General features: G+C 42.6%; 1 pseudogene; it reads right to left on the reverse strand.

Annotated features, from left to right (window-relative positions):
* Positions 1–5,621: 5,621 nt before the first annotated feature.
* Positions 5,622–6,284, reverse strand: LOC147461931 (uncharacterized; annotated as a pseudogene).
* Between the last annotated feature and the right edge of the window lie 635 nt (positions 6,285–6,919).

A 6,919-nucleotide genomic window follows, 5' to 3' on the forward strand; every position in this document is an offset into this window, starting at 1 on the left:
ACATCTCTCCATTGTCTGATGGAAGAAAACACCTGAACATTAAAAACCTAACTTTTAGAGAGAAGCATGGAGTAAAACTTGGGCTGATTTACATAGACTTAATCCTGGGAAATTTCATGCTTCTAATAGAAGTCCATTGCAATGCCTTGAATCAACCCACACATTCAAAATGCAATGAGGCTTGCATGAGAGATGGAGCCCTCATACAAGACTACCTCTCGACTAATCAGAACATCAAGTGTATCTTGTGCTCCTTGTCTTGTGAAGCTAGTGGCAATAGTGCTTGACACGTTTGGCACGAGTCCACACTCTTGGTCCCCCAACAATCTATTGCCCCTTTGATGCTTCTTCCTAAGTATGCCCATTTCTGTCGAGGGTTAAGGCCTTCCAACAACAATGAATATGGTAAATCCAATGAAGTATAAACCTAGGCCTAGGCAGCTAGACATAAACCTGGGCAGGATCAAATCAGTTCACATTTCAATACAAAAGATATGTCATAAAATCTAATATCTAACCAACCCAAATGATTTTCTCATATTAAATTGATCACTTAATGTGGGAGAATAAACGGGAACAAGTGTTAAGATATAGATATGTGCTTATAGATCTATCTCAACACGGGGCCAATGGTAAAGGGGCCCAAAAGGGAGATGGTCTATCAAAGAGCAAGGCTAACCAATGGAGCATAAGACCTTAGGGTTAGCTTCATTGAAGACCTCCAATAAATGTGTGTAAAAGTCCTTTGACCTTAGGTAAGCTAGGGGTGAGCTTGAGGTGGGAACCCGGCCCAAGCTCGAGGTGCTTGAGGTGTTTGTCATGCTTGAGGTGCTTGATTAAGATGCTTGAGGTGCTTGACTGGCTCCATGCTTGAGGTGCTTGACTTGCTGCATGATTAAGGTACTTGAGGTGCCTTGAGAAGCTTGCCTGAGATGCTTGTGGAAACACCCCCTATAGGGTTCAAGTGCTTTGTCATGCTTGGTGAGTAAGGTGCTTGATCACTTAAAGTCAAAAGCATTCCTACAAGAGGGGGGGCGAGCCCTTTTCCTAGGGGCTAGAGAGAGAACACCCACTCACACACACAAGGGAAGCCCCAACTTGAAGAGGCAGCAAGGACACATGTCAGGCCCCTACCCATGTTACCTTCATGTGTTGCTTGAAGCCTATTGGCTAGGCTTCAAAGGGGTCCAATGATAAATTACATGAATTATCTAATTGTTTTAGCATTTATCAAGTCCTCTCTCTCAAAGGGGAAAGGGGGACACTTGTCCCAAGGCTACCCATGTTGCTTGTAATGGCTCCTGCTTGTGATTGGCTAGGCCTGGAGGGGTCCAATGAGCTTCAAGCATGAGCTACAAGGGGGGGTCGACCCAAGCAAGCTAGGGGGGTGCCTAGGGGGTATACTCACCCACACACACTCACAAGCACTCTCATTGTGTACTATGCAAAGTGCAAGAGCTCCCTCTCCTTCTCCAAGCAAGTAGAGGTTGAGAGCCTACACCAACAATCTTGGCTATGGAGTGCAAATCCAACCAAGAGCCATGCTTCAATGCTTAAGCTTGCCATCTCCTTCTTCTTCATTACTATGCTATTATGTATGCTAGCAACAAGAGTATGATAAGTGAGGAACTAATTCTTTCTCCTACGAAATGTTTCTTCTTCCTCTTCCCTACCCTCATTCCCTGCTAGCTCTCTCCACCTTCGAAGGTGTTTGAGGTCTTGGGATAGTTAAAGCTTTCTTCAAGTTTATGTTATGTTTGTGATGCATGAAGCCTTCCATCTTCATGGCATCACCTAGGTCACAAGGAACACAAAGACTGTATTGTAACAAGTCTCTCTTTATGGGAGAAATCATTATACAAATGCCTATTGGAGGGGGGACCGGCTCCACATAAATCCGGTCCTCAACTGTTGTCATGTTCTCTAAACTCTCTCTCTTGCAAAAGTATTGTTTATGCCAAGTTAACTAATTGCTATGATTATGTTGCTATCTTCAATTATGTCTACCCGCTATGCTCACAAAATCATTTCTTGAAAGTACTCTCATTAAATTCCGCTATTCTCAAATTGAATAGGCAAATTCCATTACAAGATATAAACCCAGGGATGAAGCCGCAAGAAGGTCACCTTACAAATGTCCACACAAAAGGGAAAGTTAAGGCAAAAACATAAGTTTCTGCAAACATGGGTAACATTGCATCTTTTGGTTTCAAAAAATTTACAATGTTTGTGTAAAACTTTACAAAAATTGATTAAAAACTTCAAAAATCCCAATATTTAGATAAAAACACAAAGTTAGACTAGGGAAATTTTAGAGTTTTTCACAAAAGTACAATGTGATGCCTTGATGCCCACACATTCTCAGTGTTATGTCGAGTGGCCAAGGCCACTGTGAAAGAACGCTCTTCGTTCTCGTTTGATCCACACAACACTGATGCAATGAGACATTCATGAGAGTTGGAGTCCTCATACAAGACTACTCTCTGAACAATTAAAGCATCTCGTGTAACTCGTGCCCCATGTCGTGAAGTGAGTGGCAATATTGCTTGGGCTTGACTCCACACTTTGATCCACCAAGAAGATCTTGGTGCAACAATGATGACAATAAACTTGATTTCTCTTTGCAAAGTGCACTCACTTTCGGCCCCTTTGATGTTTCTTCCTAAGCTTGCCCGTTACTCTCGAGGGTTGAATAGGCACCATTGTGATTGTCTCATCATTTACAACTCCCCATTGTCCATGCTCAAGTCGGGTGGCTGTCACATGCCCCTAAATTTGTGAAATGCATCCCTTCTTGAGAAATTCGATCTCCTTGGGAGCCCTTTCATTTGAAAAACATGAATAAACCAATTGTAGCTGTCTTATCAATGATTGTACCTGCACCTCATCACAATATGGGATACGTTTCTCAATCTTATTTAACACACTCTTCAAATCTTCAATGTATTGGTTGAGCATATGCGACAAAAGGGACTGTTGCATGACCATGTCATTGGGAGGATCATTGGGCCCTTTAAGTATGGAGCCAATGTCCTTTTGTGTATTCTCCATCGCCAATTTTCTAGCCATGTAAATGATTGGGAGAATATGACACGGATAAGGAAAAGAGTCTCTTACTACTAGTTGCATGGCATATAGATGCTTGCACATGCTTTCCCAATATGCACAATTACATTAAGAGGATTGAAAGTTGACATGATACCAGATCTTGTGGCATGACATACTCAACACCTTGAAAACGAGGGTCGCTTCCTCAATCATTCAACGGTTGATAGGTCACTTACATATCTACAAAGCATTTGTTCTCCACCTTACAAACATTTTTTTGGCCCCTTTTCATTCTCGCACATGTGTTTATTTGAGTCAACCACAAAAGAAAAGATAGCATAAATACCAATTACTTAGTCTGTAAACCCAAGCAAGGACACAAACCAAAGACACAGTTACCCAAAATGCAGGATAAAGATACAGCTACTCAGAGTGTAAACCCAGTCAAGGAACTAAACCAAGGACACAATTTCACAAAATGTAAACCCAAACAAGGAGGTAAACCAAAGACCACGGTTACTCAAAATGCAGTATAAAGACACAATTACTCAAAATGTACACCCAAGCAAGTACGAAAAAAGGACACAATTGCTCGCATTGCAGTATAAAGACACTATTACTCCAAATGTAAACCCAAGAAATGGCAAAAGGTAAACCGTGGCATACAAAAAGTAGAGGGACACTATCGATCTCTTGTTTTTGTCTGAAGAACTCCAGAACAGTACCAGCCATCCGTGCCCATGTGATTGAATCACGAATAAGGGCATGCAACAAGTCCAAGACTGATCAATTTATCCATGCATCCATCAAGGCGTGCATGTCTTCGTAGCCCATCCATTGTTTGCTAATGTATCTTAGAATGTTATTATGCTCTGAGCATTCCCGAAGGAGTTCTCTGTACTTTGAGTCAAACTCTTCCTCCATCACGCATTGCATCATACTCTCCATTGGACCACCCATGGTCTCATATTTCTTTGGGGACCTCCAAGAACACGTGAGGAGGGGGGAGACAATCATAAGCATGGAAAATAGAGACGTAAAGAAACATAAGCAAGCCTTTGGACGCACTTGTGGAAGTTAATGCTTCACCCAAGCCTTCTTTTGTGGATTCAACATAGTAGCACAATGCCTGCAACTTGGGTGATACTACCATTTTCACCCACTTCCTAGCAAGATGGATCGGCATTAACCACTTTCTTGATGGCTTGTAGTGAAGTGATGCACTTATCAATCACCAACAACTCTGGGTGGATGTTGTTCATTCTTTGGAAGACTAGTATCAAAGTAACCTTCATCACGTGTGCATAACATGAACCACACCATGCTGATTTGGTACCACTACTGCATACATGGGCATGCCAAATACATTTGTCTTGAAGGTTGACTCTATTGCCCAAGAACTATTTCTTGAGAAACGCATACACATGTGAAGCATCCAATCATCTTGGATAACTAGAATGAAGGGTCGGACTGTCTCCTTAAGTGCATCAGGGTAGGGCTGACAGTGTAGCACCTCGTTTTGCTCTTTAAACATAAGAGCCTCCGTACATCGATGACCAGTCTTCACTTCCAAGCCTTTCTACAACAATGAATATGGCTAACATAGGTACGTATAAACCCATGCAGTCAACATATAAACCCGATCAAGTGTAAACCCGGCCTCCATTTTAGTTCACAAAAAGTAAAGCCACACATGCTGATTTGGTACCACTGCTACATACATGGGCATGCCAAATACATTTGTCTTGAAGGTTGAGTCTATTGCCCAAGAACAATTTCTTGAGAAACGCATACACATGCGAAACATCCAATCTTATTGGATAACTAGAATGAAGGCTCAGACTGTCTCCTAAAGTGCATCAGGATTGTAGGGCTAATAGTTTAGCACCTTGTTTTGCTCTTTAAACTTAAGAGCCTTCGTGCATCGATGACTAGACTTCACTTCCAAGCCTTCCTACAACAATAAATATGGTTAGCATAGGTAAGTAGAAACCCATGCAGTCAACATATAAACCCGGTCAAGTGTAAACCCAATTGCATTTCAATTCACAAAAAGTAAAGCCATAGAGGAATCTATAGGATATCTTCTCTACAAGAGATGCCATGTTGATGTGGATGGATTCTTTAGATACACTCATTCTTGCAACATGGCGACATGTATCGACATCAAACAAATCCTCCATGCATCACTTCTTCCCCATAGGATGCATAGGAAGGTGAGATAGGTCACTCCATGACTTTGGAACATGCCCTTTGTGACCTCCAAATACCCATATGGTGACCTTCTTTGTGTCATGTCTTGGAAAAACCATAGAAACCATGAAGGGGCATCCGCACTTCTTGGATGTGTGGAGTCACCAACACTCTTGGCTGTTTCTTTGCACATCACCCCATCGATGGTACACAAATTTCCATTCTGTTTGTATTGCCCAATTTAGTCTAACCAATCTAGATTTGTGGTTGACAACTACACTATCTAATGTTTTTTGAACATCAACAAAGCTCATTGTGTGCTTCTCAATACACACTTCACTCTTGCTAGCACTCTCACCCTTGTCATGTAAACCCAGGCACTACGTCACATCTCGCGTCTGCCTATGTCCATCCTCCAAAGCTGAAACTATAGCACAAGAGAAAAGGTCAAGGACCTCCGTTCCAAATTCATGTGAAATACCATGCATCCAAATGTTGGTGCACCATGTTTCTACAATTGCTATCCTTGTTGCAGTCCAATCAAGATGTTCACTTGTGTGGCATGGAAAAAATCCTTTCCCAATCTTCTATGCATAAAAATCCTCTTTCCACTGCAATTGACAACATACATGTCCCCACTGCATCGGTGATAGTGTGTAATGATGCTTGGATTCTTCCCCGTTTTCTCAAGTCCAAGATATCCCGTTTGTCCATTGCTTTGAGAGAATCTATGGTCAATCCTTGCCCTTTTTATATGGAAGCAATCATCAAGCTGTATGCTTGTCTATCAAAGGGAAAATACAGATTAGGTGTAAATGCAAAAGCATCTTTGCATGGTTGTTGAGCCATTTCAAATGTATCTTGCATTTCATGGCTATCACTAGAGTCTCCCCAATCCATCTCCGTATCAGAGGTGCTATAAATTTGATACATATCAAGAAGACCTTGTCACCCAAGCATCTCATTGAAGAGTCTATCCACCGTGGCTGTTGCTCAACGGTTGAAAGTTCATTCAAATCCCAATGACAAGTCATTTTTTCCATTGTTGCCCTTATTCCCTGTCTTGCTTGAGCTTACAAAGACTTTTCCACCTCTCCCCAACTATCCAATCATGAAGCCATGGTAAGAAGATCCTTTGCCCTACTAATTGCCCACCATTTCTCCCATTTTGACACTGCAATGCCCTAAATTGCCCGGATTTACAATGAAAGATCTCAACTGTGGGTGGCTGTGGAGAGATGTCGATTCTTCATGACAAATGCAGCTTGGAAATCCAGAGTAGGGACAAAGGCTCAAAAATGGCAAGCTCTTTTAGAAGAGGAGGGGGAGAGGACAGGTGCTCACAAGCCACATTGCTCTACAGCATGGAGGTGCAGAGGTGCAGATGCAGCTTTGCCTAGCAATCTGAGGCTTGGCAATGGTAGTCCCTCGAGGCTCTTCTTGCGTGTCCCTACAGAGCGTACATGGAGAACCTTCATAGTACCATGGTGTAACTACCTCTGCAGCCCCCAATCCTGCATTTTTGGAATTGCATGATGTGGCACCCAGACCCGTCATCATCCCCACTTTGTCCAGCCCCACCTCGTCCACCGTGGCCTACCTCATCACCCGCCACATTGGCACTCTGCAATCTCCCCAACGCGCCCGAGTTTACGTTTTGCAATGCAGAAGCCCGCTC

The sequence above is a fragment of the Adiantum capillus-veneris genome, chromosome 3, assembly GCF_014529385.1.
Source record: "Adiantum capillus-veneris isolate H3 chromosome 3, ASM1452938v2, whole genome shotgun sequence".
NCBI lineage: Eukaryota > Viridiplantae > Streptophyta > Polypodiopsida > Polypodiales > Pteridaceae > Adiantum > Adiantum capillus-veneris.